The sequence below is a fragment of the Anoplolepis gracilipes genome, chromosome 4, assembly GCF_047496725.1.
Source record: "Anoplolepis gracilipes chromosome 4, ASM4749672v1, whole genome shotgun sequence".
NCBI lineage: Eukaryota > Metazoa > Arthropoda > Insecta > Hymenoptera > Formicidae > Anoplolepis > Anoplolepis gracilipes.
The window spans coordinates 7,132,166-7,149,668 of NC_132973.1; the positions used below are offsets into that span (position 1 = coordinate 7,132,166).

Here is a 17,503-nt window from a genome sequence, read left to right on the forward strand (position 1 = left end):
AAAACATCAAAATAATCTACAGATCGACAGAAGTGTATACATTCTGGATACGTACTTTTTATCTTTTTTACAAATGTTTCTTTTTAAAAGGATTTTTTATACAAAGGTCTTTTCAGAAATTTATTTATTCAATTAAATGTCAGACAACATTTTCTCTGTACCGAACTTATTCTTGCATGACGATATAGAAATGTCTCTATATCATTCTCGGCGTTTCAATTACATGTGGTTGCGCGCGTACACGCACGCGGACGTGTTCGCAATACACGTGAGCGTGCATAAGCTGTCACACGTCCAGAGAAACTGTTTATTCGAATCGGGTTTATTCGAATCGTTACTCATATGGATTTTCATATCTTGTTTACTAAACAAACCGCCCATTTCTCCGTAATATCGGGCATTTTATCGTGCATTTATATCCAGGTTGATTGTGGGACAATCAACACGAGTAAGAGGACAAATTTCATTTTTAATCAAGATCGTATCTCTGAGAGAGTAAAAGATAATAATGCGCGAACGTTTCAGCTGAGTGTGGAAAATTTTCAAACACTTAATTTACATCTCCAGCGTGATAATTATTTCGCGAAATTTAGAGATTTCAGACAACGAGGTAAACAATGACTATTTATATTCTTTATTCTTCCAAAACGTTAAAATCAATAGCAATGCATCATGCGAGACCGTTAAAATGATAAAAAAAAAAAGAAGAAACAGATGTTAGTTTCCAGCCGAAAGAGTCTGTTTGAAAACAAGTGGAGACGCGCAGCTACAATTCCGGACAAATATAACTTTCCAGCTGCAATAGGTTCACCGCAGATTGCGTACATGTGAGTATCAGAAAGCTATTCCCGTACGGCGATGTATACGTAAATAGAAAAGGGTGGTGCAGTGCAAATGTACGAACGATATGCAGTAGCATATGTGAATATAATAGTCGACAATTGCGAATAATTGTGAAAATATCTATCGTATTTTTGGAATTTCGCGGCAAGTTATGCCAAGTATGCACTAATAATACTAATCGGTATCTTTGATATTCTGTTTAGGCATTTTGTGCATTATTTCTACTCACGACAAAATTCTTATGTGAATTTTATGTGCATTGCAAAGCGTTAAAGACATTTTTTCCTGGACAATCTATTTTCGTAAATTAATTTACAACATTTTTTTAATCTAAAATTGAAACATGTATTTTATCAAAGAGTAAAACTTGTTAAAATATATTTTGTTATAATAATTAGATAATACATAATGTTATATAATTATATAATTATATAATATTATGATAATTTAAACACAGATCTAAATGTAATAAAAAGAATCCATTATAATAAATATAATAAAATTATGAGTTATATTCTATTCTCTTATCAAGTTTTTATCTAAATTATATAACGTTGGATATATTGATTTTATCGGAATAAACGCAATTTACCAGAGGAGAGGGTGGAGAAGTAGTTGAAAAAAAAAAATCGTGATTTAACGATACGATATATTTCAGACTGCCCGCGACTGTCAGAAATATTGTCCGATGAAAAGATAAACTGCCGGTTCATGCCGTACAAATAAGCGAGTGGCCAGAGAACGAGAGAACGATAGAGCATACGTATGTTTCTCGTTTAGACAGGGGACAAACCCACGGTACAAATACATATCCAATTAGCGGCGAAGAGCCGCGTTCGCGCGGAGAATAACGAGCGAACTGAAGGAAACAGAAAGTTTTTGGGGTTGCGTGGCGGTCAGGAAGGTCTGGAAAAGGAAAGGGAAGGGGGAGGGGGAGAAAGAGGACAAAATGTGTCGTGTCGAAACGTTATTGCCGTTCCCACCCCCGGGGAGCTCGCAGACGATAAGGACACACGCCGGGATGGATATAGTGGATAGTTACGTGACATTTGAGGTTTGACATTAAAACGGGAGGACGGTCGCGTTCGTCGTCGTTGCTCTCGCCGACATTTCGCTAATGTCACCAGGACCCACCTTTAAGAGGACGGCAATTTTTACGAGAGAATCTCCGGCGGGTTTTAGAGTGGTCGTATTCTCATGCGTCTCCGGAAGACGCATCTTGGCGCTCGCGCGCCCTAGGAGAAGATGCTGAGAACGGCTATAGGACTGTGGGATATATTTTGCGCCGAATTGTGCGAAAGAACGCAAGAACTTGTCGGATAAACGGCGTGATTGAGCACCGTTTCGCCAATCACAATTTTTTACCTTGAAACGACGAATCTGAATCTTTCCCGCCCCATTAAATTCTCAACAAAATAGCTTTCCTATCGCCTTCATGAGAAATACATTTCTAATCTTTCGTTAATAGAGAGAAAATTTTGCACCTAAATATGCGAGAGTTTATATATATCTCTCTCTATGCGTATTTTTTAAAATATTTTCAAAACAACACAGCGTTTCTAACGCTACATCACGTTTTTAAAATGGAGCGCACATTCATCCTTCATTAAGATAACTATTAATTTAGATCACGTATGCATGGAATAAATAGATGGAATTAATTTTAATGATTAACTTTTACGCTTACAATGCTGTATCTTACCTTGTTTAAATTGAGACTCCCTCCCACGTAGGCCCTTGGTAATTATTCCAGTAAAACTGCAATTTAAGAAAAAATTGAGAATTAAAATCGATGATATAAAATAATTAGAATTTAAATTATTTTTCATAAATTTTCATAGATTTTAAACAATTAAAACTATTACGCATATCTGACATTGAAACGTACAATATATCAGTATGAGGTAGAAATAATAAAACTACGCTGCGTTTGTTTCAAATGGATGATGATAATAGCAGATATTATCGCTCGTATAACTATCTGTTGCTACATATTTCCGGAAGCATTTATAGAATCGTTTCTTATGCGACAAGGACGCGGTCTACTCGAATATAAAGTATTTTTAGATCCGCGTCGTACCTAGCTCGTTTTTCTTCCACTCCTTGCTTTCCGTCCCTTACTCGACAGTTTATGAACTTAATTTATTTCTGTTATCTATATCTGTGCTATTTCCGCATACTTGGGATGGTATCCCTCGAAACACTAATGCATAGCACGATCCAACGCATTGCAACGGAATCGCGCGAGAAACTTGGCAGTTTGTAATAGTTGCCGCAAATTTATTACAAAACAAAATGTTATTAAGTTTAATTAAATTTGAATATTACAACTCTCAAGAGATTTGTCGTGTTCTCTGTAAAATGTTGCGCATTTATAATTTTTCGTCCAAGATTTCTCCCACTGGATCTCGATGTCGCGTGACATCTCCTTATTAAAAAAAAAAAAAAAAAAAAAATTTGTTGAACTATTACCTGCCATTTAGCAAGTAATAAGTAATTTAATATGTAATGTGCGCGTGAAAATTACATTTTTTTTTTGTTTAATACAATATTCGTTGCTCCAGAAATTCCGACTTTAATTTTAGCGACAGATCCTTTGAATGTGAAATCGGTCGTAATGTTCGATTCAACTTCTTCCACCGGATATCTCCGTAACAGAGCTAAACACTCTCCTTATTCTTCGTCGAAGTTTATTTACGACAAGATACCGATAGTAGCATGAAAAAAAAAAAAAAAAAAAAAAAAGAGCTCTTCAAGGCCATCGCACGAGAAGCAGACTCCTTGGCTTTACCAGCGTCTTAAGCGGCGCTAGCACAAAATCGTGTAAAAATAAGTTCACTGGGGTTAACAATCCGCGAGGACTGTACGTGGCGCTCAGACAACGAGCATGGGCGCTATTACTCTTGTTACGAGCTCCAGTAAAACGACTAGCACGAGCAAGAAAGAGTCGAAAGGCAAGAAAGAAGAAGAAACACCGGGAGTCGTCGTCGTCGTCGTCGTCGTCGTCGTCGTCGTCGTCGTCGTCAGGGGGATAAAAAGCACGCGAACTCTCGCCGCGTCGACGTCGAAAATTTGTCGGATCGACTGACAATGAGAGAGGCGAGCGGGTGGCAAGGGAGTTAAGAAACCGAGTCGAAAATGGAGTGTTCGTTGGACGGCTTGGAGCGCGAACCCGCTGAAGGAGAAACCGAACGTCAACGCTATTTTAAGCTGTTTACAATACCGGCTCCGACACGCATAGAGCGTACGCCCTCCTCGCGTGCGATCGGGTACATATGCGGGTGGGCGCCGGAAGTGCGCACGTGCCTGCTTTGCATTTACGCCGTTGTACGTTTCTACGTTTTCGGGATAAGAGCCGAGGGTACGGCAATGTTATTCCGTATTCCGGGGACGTGGTCTCTCGCCTTGAGCGCGTTTTGCTTTAGCCCGTTTAAATAAATTATTAATGGAGCGAGGAGAAGGCGCGCTTATCCGTTGTAGACCGATAAGTAGCCGTTGAGAAGTTATTGTGTGTGGAGCGTTTTATTGTAGATATATCCGGCAGAGATATTCGTGCATTTTTCCTTCAAGTCGCGTGCCCGTGCTTTAATTTCCCTCTGGTAGCGGACGGAAAACAGTATACCAAGATATGCGTATATTACGTCTCCAAGCATTTTATTCCCATGTTGATATTTCGAGTTTTATGCACATATTTCCTAGCATTTTCTTGCGACAACGGAAAACGATATACTTTCTTAATAACTCGTTAATATTAATTTTGAACGTAATTTCGACTAAATTTCATTTCAAATCCAATCCTGGGAGAGAGAAAGTTGCTGAGAATTATTCGAGACGTACAAATTCCCGGCATAAATATATTTAATCCATTTTTTCTCAACACAAATGTGTATGAAGTTTAATGGAATAACTCATCATTTGTATGTCTAGGGAAATTTATGTAGCATCAAAGCGCGTGGCTTTATCGCAAGAGTATACGACTGACAATGAGTTCGCGTTATACATCGCGGATTCGCAACAAAGGGCTGTAGGTTTAACGTAACCGCGGACTCGAGCGCGAACAACGAGGACAACTCATGAAATTCAAAATCGATCGTCCCTACTCCAGGTAATCGAGGAAAACGCCGCGGTTCTTCAGATAATAAAATCGCGAAAGGTAGACGCGCGAGAGCGCGTCGTAAAAGCGACCGATAAAAGTATTATATGTTCCGCGGAATTATAGGTGCAACGCGCAGGGCGGAGATTCATGCTCATGTGCCGAGAGAGCTTTGAAATTTCTCCCATGGAGTTTAAGGGGAGAATCGCGAGATCTCGTAACCGCTTCGGGGTTATGCGATTTTTAGAACGAGCGACGCGACGCGATAGAAACGAGGGGAAACAACGTTGGGAGGGATGGGATATAATAAAAGTTACGTCTCTCAACGACACGACAATAACGAGCATTTACGTAGAGCATAGTAATAAAAGTAACCTATTTTTGGCTAAACTAGAGTGTACCGCATTTTACCTTTCTTGTAGAGAAACGTAACGTTGAAGTGGCAGCTTTCATTCCCCAATATTATTATACGTATTTGTAAAAGAGTGATGCCCGTAATAACAAAGCGGTGAGAGTAGTCGGAGGGATAAGGAAAAATAGAATATTTCGCCCAAATTTATTCTTTACTAGTACATTAAATATTAAATATCGTGTAGCCGTAGCGGAACGATCTTTACCGCCACGCGGTGTTTAACCTTCTGCGCGTTATTGTTACGTACGTGCGTGCTCGTTTTGTTGTCATTTGCACGACCTATTGTACCTCGAGCGACGTTTGGTGTACAAGTATGGTATTACCATTCGATTCGAAGGAGAAACACGATCGCATTTAATCCGCGATATATTCCGAAATATCGAAAATCGTTAAACGTGATGATTCGCTACAACCACAATTAGCGATTAACTGCCTGCAAATTAATTCTCGATAAATGACACCTAAGACACGATAATAGCTATTTATATCGAAACATATATTTCGCATAATATATTCGTTTAAAACAAGAATTTTAATTTGATGATATTATAAGAAATAAGAATCGTAAATTGCGATATTTACGATATAATAATAGTACATTTGTAAATATGTTCAAAATTGAGTACATTTCGTATCACATTTTAAATTTCTCGTGGCTATATTTAAGTATGTATACGTACGTCATTTTCAAAATCAGAGAATACAGAGTAATACACGAATCGTCGAATCGAGTATACACGTTACAATATACGTAATAAAGTTCGTGTTGTGTGCGATCAATGTTGGGAGTGTCGTGGAAAATACCGCACGATCGTCGTATTTCGTTGATTAGTACATGCACGATTTTAATTAACTGTATTTTCGCAAGTGCTTGTGAATAATCGCAATAATGGAGTAGTAAAAGATAAACAAGAAACAAGGCTCGAAAAGGTATCAGACAACAGCGGAGCATCCATTAGATGAACGAAATGTATAATTTATTATTTATTACTTTTAAATTTAATGACTCGTTATCCATTTTATATCTCGTTACATAATGTATATTTATATTTATTTATAACAACATATTTATAATAATTAACATTTTTAAAGATATATATATATATATATATATATATATATATATATATATATATATATATATATGTATTAAAAAATACTTCAATTATGTTTAAAATTTGCATATAATTATCTGCGTTTTTTATTTATATATACAAGAACTAATTCTTACATTTATTATATTTTTTATAAAAATTTAAATATCTAACAATAAGAGAATCTTTCTTCAGGATTTACTTCAGGCTTTTGTATTAAATTTTTACTCTGTATTAAATCTCTTGAAAATAAATAAAGAATTTAATTACGCGTAATAATAATTTTTTTCACATATTAATTATTTTGCATAATATATGTAGGATGTACTTTTTATAATTTGTGAATATATTTGGTTTTTATATAAATAAACTTGTCACGCGCGCATTACAACTTCATCAGAACGTATAAGTGTTATTTTATTTGTGGCATTTTATTTATTCAAAAGTTGGGGGGGATAGCAAAATGACATCAAATTAGTACCAAAAATCAAGAATATCAAAATAATTTCTGTCATCTTTGATTATCCAAAACTCATTATTAATTCCTCCATTACTCTCTAAGAAATTGATATATGAATAATCACAGATGCGCGGATGAGCTCGAATTGGCAGAGTTCTTTAAGTGAAAAAAGCCGAAGTAGAAAAATGAGAGATAAAGAATTTAAAGATTTAAACAGCTCATTTTTTCCAATCTCCAAGATTCGGTATTCAATCTCAAAGGAATAAATTTCCGCCGTTTCGTTTCGAGATTCGTCTATTCTCTCTCTGCGGGCTCTTTTAACCCGCCTTGCCCAATCCGCTCCACACTTGCGTGGCACGGTATATAATTGCACCGCACCCTTTGTACATAATCTAACTAAGGGCGGGGGCTATGTTATCGTGGCGTATAACACCGTAATTTCAATCCTCGCGAATATATCATTTCGTTGTCCCTGGTTATATACCGAAGCGCACACGTGTTTGCCAACGTGCGCATGCATTCCGACGTGTCACATGACTATGTATAGACCACGCTCACTGACGCTCTACGGTGCCCGTATGGAATATTGAAAATCGATTAGGGTATCAGCCCCCATCGAATAAATATGTCGGCGCGCCCTATCTCTCGTCCGTTGCTGCGCCCCTCGGCCTCGTCAACGTGCATCTTCGGTGTCGCCTTCAGCGCGCATTTGCACCGGTTGCAAATTGTAGAAACGTCGCTGAAGCCTGTGACGTGTTTGTTCTCTAGATAGTTTAGAGATATTTTTCTCGTCGTGTGTGTGTGAGGAATCTCGGCATTTTTATAATTTAGCGATATTTAAAAAAAAAAAAAAAAAAAAAAAAATTGAAATCCAAAAAATATTAATATTTATTGCGCGGCATTTTTATTACACCGATATGAATGGATAAAATTAGTTGCAATATTTTGGAGAAAATAATTGTTACAATTTTCGTGCGCGACGAAACACGCATAATAGTATATTTATCATATTTCAAGAGAATATTTTTACAACGCATTATATCAGTATTAAATATTAAATATTCCATTTTTCGGGATAAAACAATTTAAAAGTTAATAGAAAGAAAGAAATAAGAAAATTTAAGAAACTGATTCAGCAAGTAACTATATCAATTTTGCTTTTATAACATGCGTGAGCATGTAAACTAAATTTTACGCTGTTTACGCGTAATTTACCGGGAACAAGAGAGAGAGAGAGAGAGAGAGAGAGAGAGAGAGAGAGAGAGAGAGAGAGAGAGAGAGAGAGAGAGGGGGGGGAGGGAGGCCCAATAAGATTCTTCGCAGCCTCCTGTAAATCTCCCTAATGAAAGTCTCCGGAGGGGAGGTTCCTACAGGATCGTATTAAACCTGGAAAGCTCTGCTTAAAGGACCTACCTCCGACAACTCTTGTGCTAGACATCGTGTGCGAAAACGTCTCGTTGTCAGCCCTCTCTCTCCTTCCCTCCCTTCTTTCCTCTTTCTTTCTCGGTTATAGCTTCTTATTAAACATTCTTGAAAGAAAAGTAAAAAACTTTTTATTCATGAAAGTACTATTCGTTGTTTTTGCAAAATTTGAACAAGGGAATTGTATATATTTTGTAATTTTGCCGTGGATGAAATTTAACGTGAACAAGGAAAATCAGTTTCACGAATATTACCTATTCTAAAATTCTTCATATTTTAAATACAAATAATAAAAAAATTATAAAAATGTATTATATAAATTAATTAAAAATAATTATAAATTTATCCACAGTACGTAAAACTCCAAAAGTATAACATAACAAATTAAATGCTTGCAATTTGACGGCAGTTAAATAGTTTTAATTTTACAATTAAATTAAAAAAAAAAGCACTATCTATTTCACATAATAATAAAGGAGAACGTTAGAATAACGTGGAGCCAAAATAGATAAAGATCGTATAGCACGCACTGATGCGAATCGAGTAAATTAATCGATACGAGCTGCTGGATAGATATAGGCCAGAGTAAACGAACTTACTCGATCCGAGACGAAACATTATTACGCGCCCCAATGAATTCGATCAGTTTCCGACATTGCATAAGCCGTCACCGGCAGAAGAAGCCGGCGCGGACAGAAACTGAGCGGGGTCGGTCCGCTCGCTCCGAAGAGAGATGCGAGTTATCGATTCCGATTCGTATTCCGTTGTTTTGAGCGAGCAACAAATGCAGATACGCCGCTTGATGAGAATAGATGGCTCCCCATATGGACTTGCATACGCGGTTGCGATTTAGCTCACGCATAGAGCGAGCTGTCAGTAAAGAGTATCGGAGTCCTTTGTGCGTGCCTTTATGACGCGATAATCGTATCGTTGCGAGCAATAAATTTACTTGTCATCATCATAACTGCTCGTAAAAGAGATACGCGTACACCTATTATACTTATCAACCTCGTTCAGACTTTATTGTCTAGATTTAATTCCTCTTATGGCGAAGTTACACGTTTGCTTTGCATTTTATCGGCAATAAGTGTTGAAATATCGTCGCAAGATTTGTCACGAAAACAGTCTTGAACATTATGGGATGCATATTTCTAGCATTATGTATCTCCGAAGAATGACATTTCGAGCATTCTATAATGTTGCAGGTTTCTGAAAATTTATATTTTTTTTTTTTTTTTTTTTTGTCAGTTTTCTCTCTGTATAACTGAATGCCTCAAATACATTTAATTATAACGAATATATTTATAAAATCGTCGTTTCACAAAGCAGTCTATTAGTGAAATCTGACATTTGCAATCCGCAATAGGAGATTGATCTTTCTTTTTCACGGAAACTTAAATCGTTTTTCTCTCTTGTCTGCTTCCTGAAAGACACGAAGATCTCTACGGATCTTCCTTGCTCTTATATATATCGTGTACCTCAATAACCTGCGGTTTCGCAGACAGTTTACACGCTATCCTGACTTGATATTTCTAAATCTGTACACGTGATGCCATTAAATTTTAAACTGACTACTCACAAGCCGCCCTTTGTATCGTGTTTCGCGATACACGTACGTTAGCTAACCTATTGTTTTTATCGTCAGCTCATATATTGACATACGTCTAACTTGCAAACACTCTCCGCATCTTTCGTTTCTATTTATGCCTCGGTTGATACAGGATTTATGCGCCGACAAGAGTCCACCGACGCAGGGTGGTCTACTCAACTCTCGTTATCTTACGCAACCGGTTTATTTCCAGCCTCGGAAAAAGATGTTTTCTCCACAAGACCTAATAAAAACACCGAGACGCGTGTTCGTACATTAGGCGAAGCGTATTCTCTTAGATGACGTTTAAAAAGTGAAATAATCTTTCTCGTGTAAAAGAATTTATGCCGTATAAATTATAGTGATGATTAATTAATCTCGACCTCTTAATTTGTTAAAAGAGATGAAATTATATAAATTATATATGGTATTTTAAATATAATATATAATTATATATGTGAAAAATAATCCGTACTTCGAATAAAAAGACAGACGAATAGAGAAAAATGAATAAAAATATGTTAGAAAAAGAACTGTCTAATTTTTTAATATACGAAATAATATATTTCATATATGTAGAAATAATTTTTAATTAAAAAAAAAGAATAATGCGCCTTTGCGCAATTTTTTTACGTCAACTGTCACTTACATTTTTATCCTGCTCGATCAGATAAAATGTCAAAGTACAACAGGATGTCTACTTAAATCTTGTAAAAAATTCCCTGAAAATTCCCTGATTTTCCAGGTATTTTTGTACAAAATTCCAAGTAAAAAGAATATCTTTAAAACTTTTTAATACAACTTTCTCTAAAATAAATTTTTTTATTACATGCATTTTTTAGTCATACTAAGAAAAAACACGGAGCCTCTTAAGTTTTTATGTTAGATTTATAAATGTATTAAAAAAAACTGAATAACTTTCACAAAATAATTTTTCATTTATATAAAATTTTCATTTCTTTTCTTTAAAAATTACAAAGCGTATGTAGTTCATGTTTAATATTATGTTAAGACATTAAGTATATAAACCAAAAAAAAAATATATATATATATATATATATTTATATTTATATGGAACAAAATAAGACGCTAGGTCACGTTGTTTCACTTTATCTGCCAACGATTTTTTAAGCATTTCTTATAAGACTTTTTAAGTGCTTAGGAGTGTCACAATACTATAACTATACTTATATAAAAAGTTCTATGCGTAAAAATTATTAGAATATTAATTAAACAAATTAAATAGCCAAATTAAACGCTGATCATATTTCGATAATTCTATTGATTGATGAAATGTGTTATTCTCCGTTATCCTGCAATTACTTTTAATTTCTAGAGAGAGAGAGAGAGAGAGAGTTCTATATAACAAAATTATTAGAATTTTTACATTAGAATAATAAACAAATTAAAAAAATAGATCGCCCCCAAATGAATAAATATCGAAATGAGACATTGGTCTTATTTCAATAATTCTATCGATTTTAATGAGATTTCATGTCAGTCTATAATCACTTTTAATTTCCAGAGAGAATTTTATGCGGAAAAATTATTACAACATATTTATTAAACAAATTAGCTTAAGAGACATACAAATATTGATTGTGAGATGACATGCTGGTCATATTTCGAATGTTCTATCGACTTTAAATGAGATTTATTTTTTGGGTCGTTCTGCAATCACTTCTGAATAAAGTTCTAGATATGAAAATTATTAGAATATTTATTAAACAAATTAAATATTGAGACGCCAGTATAACATGAATTTCATTTATGTCTAGTATCTCGGGTGATTTTTATATAATTATCTATTACAATATTCTAATAATTTTTACGCACAAAACTTTTTGTAGAACTATTGCAGCATTCTCAAGAAGCTTAAAATCCGGCAAGAATGCTAAAAAAATTATCGTAGGATAAAGTGAGATGCAGCAGGGACCTGGAATCTCAGTTTATTCCAATTTTTTCCCGGCCTATTCTTTTAATGGCCAGCACTATTTGTTTAATCTATATATCAAGAATTGTAGAATTATTAAAAATAAAGCTAAAACTCTCAACTCAATTAATAAGTTTCCACGAAGTGAGACGGCAGTTTCACAAACATTCAAATAGAGTTGCATGAAATATGCTATGCGATAACTGGAACAAAAAAATTAATTCCGCGAATAATATGTAATAAATTATCTCATCTTTAATAAACACTCACAAAACACTTTGGCGACATTTTGCACGACACTTCCGATTTCGATACATATTATGTTTATTGATACGCTATGTCGAATCGATACTTTCTCGCTTACGTATCGCTGCACGAAATAACAAAATCACCGCGTATAGTGCGTTATACATATATTCGATGTGTTAATAGACTTTTTCACGGATTAATAGATATGTGTGATGAAACGAACGTCGGTCTTCAATTCGACACTCGTCGTGCGCGATCCCCCCTTCCTCCTCCCGCAATTACTTGAATAAATCGTATCCGATAAAATTACGATTGTTATATCTCTCCTTTGATACTCACTATCCGATATTCTCTGAAATGTTATACAGAACATACACGGCTGACTGTTTACAAGATGAAAAGCAAAAATAAAAAGAAAAAAAAAGAATTTTCGAAAAAATTCCCTAAATCTCAATAAAATTCCATGAGACTTCCCTGATTTTTCTAGATACAAAAGAAATCCCTGAATATTCCCGATTTTCCGTGTTTTTCATGTAGACAACACCCTGTATAAGTTTGAAGAGCACATCTCGTGTAATGCGACTCATCTTCCGATATCAATTGGAATAAAATATTTGACCGATCGTGAGTGACAATTAACGTAGGACGATTACGGTAACACGTACGACGCCAACGTCCGTAAGGACTAATGGAGTTTCAAAGTCATTAGCCCGATCGTGTTGTCCGTATTCCTGGTGTGACGAAAGGAAGGGAAATTTAGAGAGAGGATGAAAGGAGAGAGAGAGAAGGGCGAGCCTACACCCGACTTTGAAAGGTGATAGGTGACAATTTGAAGACGGAGGTGACTCGGTTAGGTAGCGACGGCTCCTGGGAGACTCTTCAATTTCGCGCGAAGAAGACCGGAAGTATATCACTCAGCGGTCCCGGACATATTGACACTCCGCCCGGACTTGAACTACGGCATGCCTTATTAAATCTCCCCGGCTAAATTATGGCGGACGCCATTCACCGTCGTCGCCGTACCATACTACTTTGCTCTTCTATCTGGAGTATCCTCAGATAGTCTTTTGATATCGAATTTTATCTGATGAATAGATCACGCTCGATTTTATATATATATATATATATCTAAATGTTCAAATGAGTTATTTGTAATAGCAGATAATTTTCTCCACTTTTTTTCATCACGAAATCTCTAGTTTTTTTTTTTTTTTTTTTTTTTTTTTGCGTTATTTTTGTAACGGCACTAGATACATGTAAATTTTAAAAGCTTGTTGAAAAAGTTGTACTAAATGTGCTAAAAAGTTACACTAAATGTGTTATATTAAATTATACAATATTTGCTGTTTGAATTGTATTTTTTCGGAAATTTATATAATGCGAATAAAATTATAAATGCAATTTTTCTTTGATATGCTATTTAAATGAAACATACCACGATATATGTAACAGGCGATCAATAATGCATTAAGTCTTCCATATTCGAAATTATAATTACTTAGCGAAAGCAACGCCTTTATGGAGGCAGAATGGCGGAGAGCTTGTAGCGCGTGTGGTAAAAGCTCTTAAACCAGCTACATTCGTGTGATATTCCGAACAACAACCGCGTAGTATACTGTGTGCATTGTATCGTTAAAGGGTTAAACCGCAACACTTATGCTCCTCGCGTTAATGCTCACTTACAGTTTCGCAGATATCGTTATATTGTTCTTTCTAAAATTAAAAATTTCCGTTGTAACAAACTTTCTATGATGCACAATATATATCGCCGTTCAATATTTAATATGCACGTATAGATAGAGAGCGATTTCTTTTGATTCGAGATTGATTGTAAATGAATTTTTTTAATTAGAAACAAAAAATTATACGAATACTACAATAATTTGTGTACATAATCCTGTGAACACGGCGATGTATATCTCTCGACGTTATCCCACACAATTTTATTCAGCACGCTTGGTGATGTATTAATATCATTGCCAGCCGGTCGCGACGATAAAGATAGTCCACGCCTGCTCTATATTACGAAAGCCGGAGAGAGAAAAAAAGACAATTTTTCTATTATACCTTAATAAAAACGGCAGACGTAAGCTAAGTGGCACTCTCGAAAAACGGAGCTCTCTATTAACCTATTAACCAAGAGCGGAGACGCTATTAGTTCGAATTATTCGAATGTAATTGTCGATGGGAAGAAAAAAATTATCTCTCCTCTCTTTTTTATGAATGAAGCTTAATTTGATAAATAGGTTGACAATTAAAATAAACTATTTTTAAATAGAGAGCTCGATTAAAAATGTTTCTCCTATTATTAATCCTATTAATCTGTATTATTTGTCTTTTTTTTGTTTCTCTAACATACGTGTCCCTTTTTATAATGAAATTAATTCGATTACGATAGCTGAATTTTGATACTAACAATTATCGTCTAACCGCAATCAATAATTCATTAAATAATTCATTAATTTGTTTATCATGATTAGGGTTTTAGCGAATACAGAATCGCGTGATTAATATTAACTTTAGTGTTTAGTTGCTTCTCCACGTGCATCGAATAGCTCTGCGCTAATCCGGTGTTGCAAGTGGCAAATGCTAAAGAGAGCAGTAACTAATTTTGCAATATAATTATCAGAACAATTATCAAAACTAATTCTGCAATATATAATTAGCAAAATGCTTGCACGTCAAACAAATAATATCATCAAATTTATTACAATATATTTTATCTTACGTTGATGATCATTTTCTCTCTTTTAAAAAATAATATATAATTTCTTTTAAAGTTAATAAAATAAAGGAGATATATACATAATTGAAGGGAAGAAGAGAGAAAGTAATCTATCTACAAAAACAATATTTAATTCAATGTGAAGATCTCTTCTGCTAAAGATGCAGACTGACTGTCTGAAATGTTAACTTGAATCTGTGGTCATCACACAAGCGCGTGTGATTTCGTTTATTTATAATGCCCGCAGAATCGCAGCGGAAAGTATTGTATATGCCGTGATGAATTTCGAGACGTTCTTTTTTCAAGTATGAGCAGGCATCTGTCATGTTTAAGCTATATTCGGCTGGACGTTCGATGCTGCGGGCATTATCGCCATTATTATTTTAGAACGATGAGAGGGAAGCCCTGAGAGAAGGCGACCTTAAGATCACCTAATCGAAAGTTTCTATACGGTTTCCGACACGTGCCATGCCAATATGTCGAAGCGAACGTGAGAACCACGTCGATCCGGTATTCACGAAACGTATCGGGTTTTTGTCTCGACACCGAAAATAAATAGATTAGAGCGTGACAACTAGAGCGCGAATAGATGTAAAAGTGACATGTTCTATCTTATTGTTCTATCTTATCTTTTCTGACTTCTTTAAAAATTATCCTATTACTTTTTTATTAACAGTTTTATTAAAAATCATTTTATTAATAACAATTTAGTAGTAACTATTATTTCATACCTTTAATAAATAAATTATATTTTATCATATTAAGTATATCATGTTGTACTATATTACATATGGTACATAATTAATATGTAATATTACATCATATATTTATTTATCTTACTTCATATATTTAATTATTTATAATTAAAAATTATTATTTTAAGTATAATTTGTATTCTCTCCCTTTCTTGTTTACACACTCAAATTCTATAATTAATAATCTTGTCTATTTAATTGCCATATATATGGTTCACACTTTTTGTTATTTCAAGCCATATATTTTATAAATAAAATTTATTTATCGTAAAAATGCATTTTTACGCCTCATGAAGGAGAATTCAATTGGATTTTCACACAGTACGGTCTTAAGATAAGACATGCGGAAGAGTCATCTTTAAAAGAGAGACAATACCCTTCCACGCGGTTAACTTTAAGTAGCCGATTGAAATGAATCTCAGTTACGCCGGAGCATTTATGGATAAATCTCAATTGCTGTGCGATCAATTATGAATGAAGGCCAGTAACTTCCTTTTAAGAGCCCTTCAATCGTCTCAATTTTCAGACGACTCAGCCTAGTTTATTATGCAAGACTGTGCGTATTCGCGCAATTATCAGTGCTAATAAACTGTGTGACGTAATGTTTATACGGTTTAAACGTTTCTAATTTCAAAGCTAAACTGTATAACCAGGAAACGAAATTCTGGGTAGAAATGAGGATATCCTCGAAAATGCTACTCAAATGAATTAGCGAATGTATGCATATAACAATTGCAATAATAACTCACGTGGTATGAATTACACACTGGGCGGGAAATTGCGTCTCATGTCTCGTACATCGCACGAATAATCAAAAACGGACAAATTTAATTAAAATATAACAAACGACGATTAATCGTAATAATGGGTAAATTTCTCTCGTCGCGGAATAGTAAAGCTTTAATTCGCGTAAAACACGTCTGTGATATTATTTTCCCTTATTCGTCCGGCATAATCTCTGGAGAACCGTGCTGGAATAATTCCTTGTAGAAAAGTAGTATATATCGTATAATTTATTTTATCTCGAAAGATACATGTCGGAAAGGTTGTGAAGATACCCGTTTAATCATCGATAATGGTCGCGTGCCTGTATTAGTGACGAGATAACGCAACGTAATCGTTACACACGAACCCGACATTATCCTGCGAATGGTATAATGACGATTTTCACAAGCATGCATGTACGAAGGGAAGGAAAACAGACGTGACGGGGAAATTTAGCGGCGCGGACACGAGCCGGTTAAACTCGTCGTTGCAAACGATCTTTAGCGTATCCGCAAATTAGCGAGTCCACGTGACACGCAATTCCAATTCCCGATACACCGTAATTCTGTTAGATTCCATTCTGTTAGATACACAAATCCAGATCGCTAATTATCGCGTTTCGCGCATGCATTTGCTCCTGTGCAGTTATTCCTCGCGCAATGCTACTCCCGATAAAACCTGATAATTTTGCAAACAGAATTCCCACGATATTGCTGTATCATTAGATCGAGAGAGAACAAGAGCCCGTTAACCTTTTCTAATTTTGACTAAGGTATTCAGATTATTTTGACTACATTCTCTGAATAATATTCCGGATTATGATAGCAAAATTCAGATTACTTCGAAATCACACACACACACACACACACACACATATATATATAAATTTTAACATAGCTTTCATTTTATTAAATTATTAAAAAAAGAATTTTTATAATATTAATTTTATAATTCAATATTCTTTTGATTTTATATTATTTTTAATATAATTTTTTAATGTTTCTTGCCTTGCATAATTGCTCTCTTAACCCGTTTCTGCTAATTATATATACTAAGACGTTGAGAGTCGCGACATCGTGTCGTTAGCCGTAACTTTTAACGAAGCACTTCCCGAACGTGCAACGCGCGTGAGTCGAACTTCTGACTTATCTCGCCCAAAGTCTT

General features: G+C 35.1%; 1 long non-coding RNA gene across 1 annotated transcript in view; it reads right to left on the minus strand.

Annotated features, from left to right (window-relative positions):
• Nucleotides 1–1,364: 1,364 nt before the first annotated feature.
• Nucleotides 1,365–17,503, minus strand: part of LOC140665192 (uncharacterized) — a 78,774-nt gene continuing 62,635 nt past the window's right edge. Inside the window, exon 3 of the long non-coding RNA XR_012046568.1 lies at nt 1,365–2,601. This is a non-coding gene — a long non-coding RNA (uncharacterized lncRNA). The remainder of the gene's footprint in view (nt 2,602–17,503) is intronic.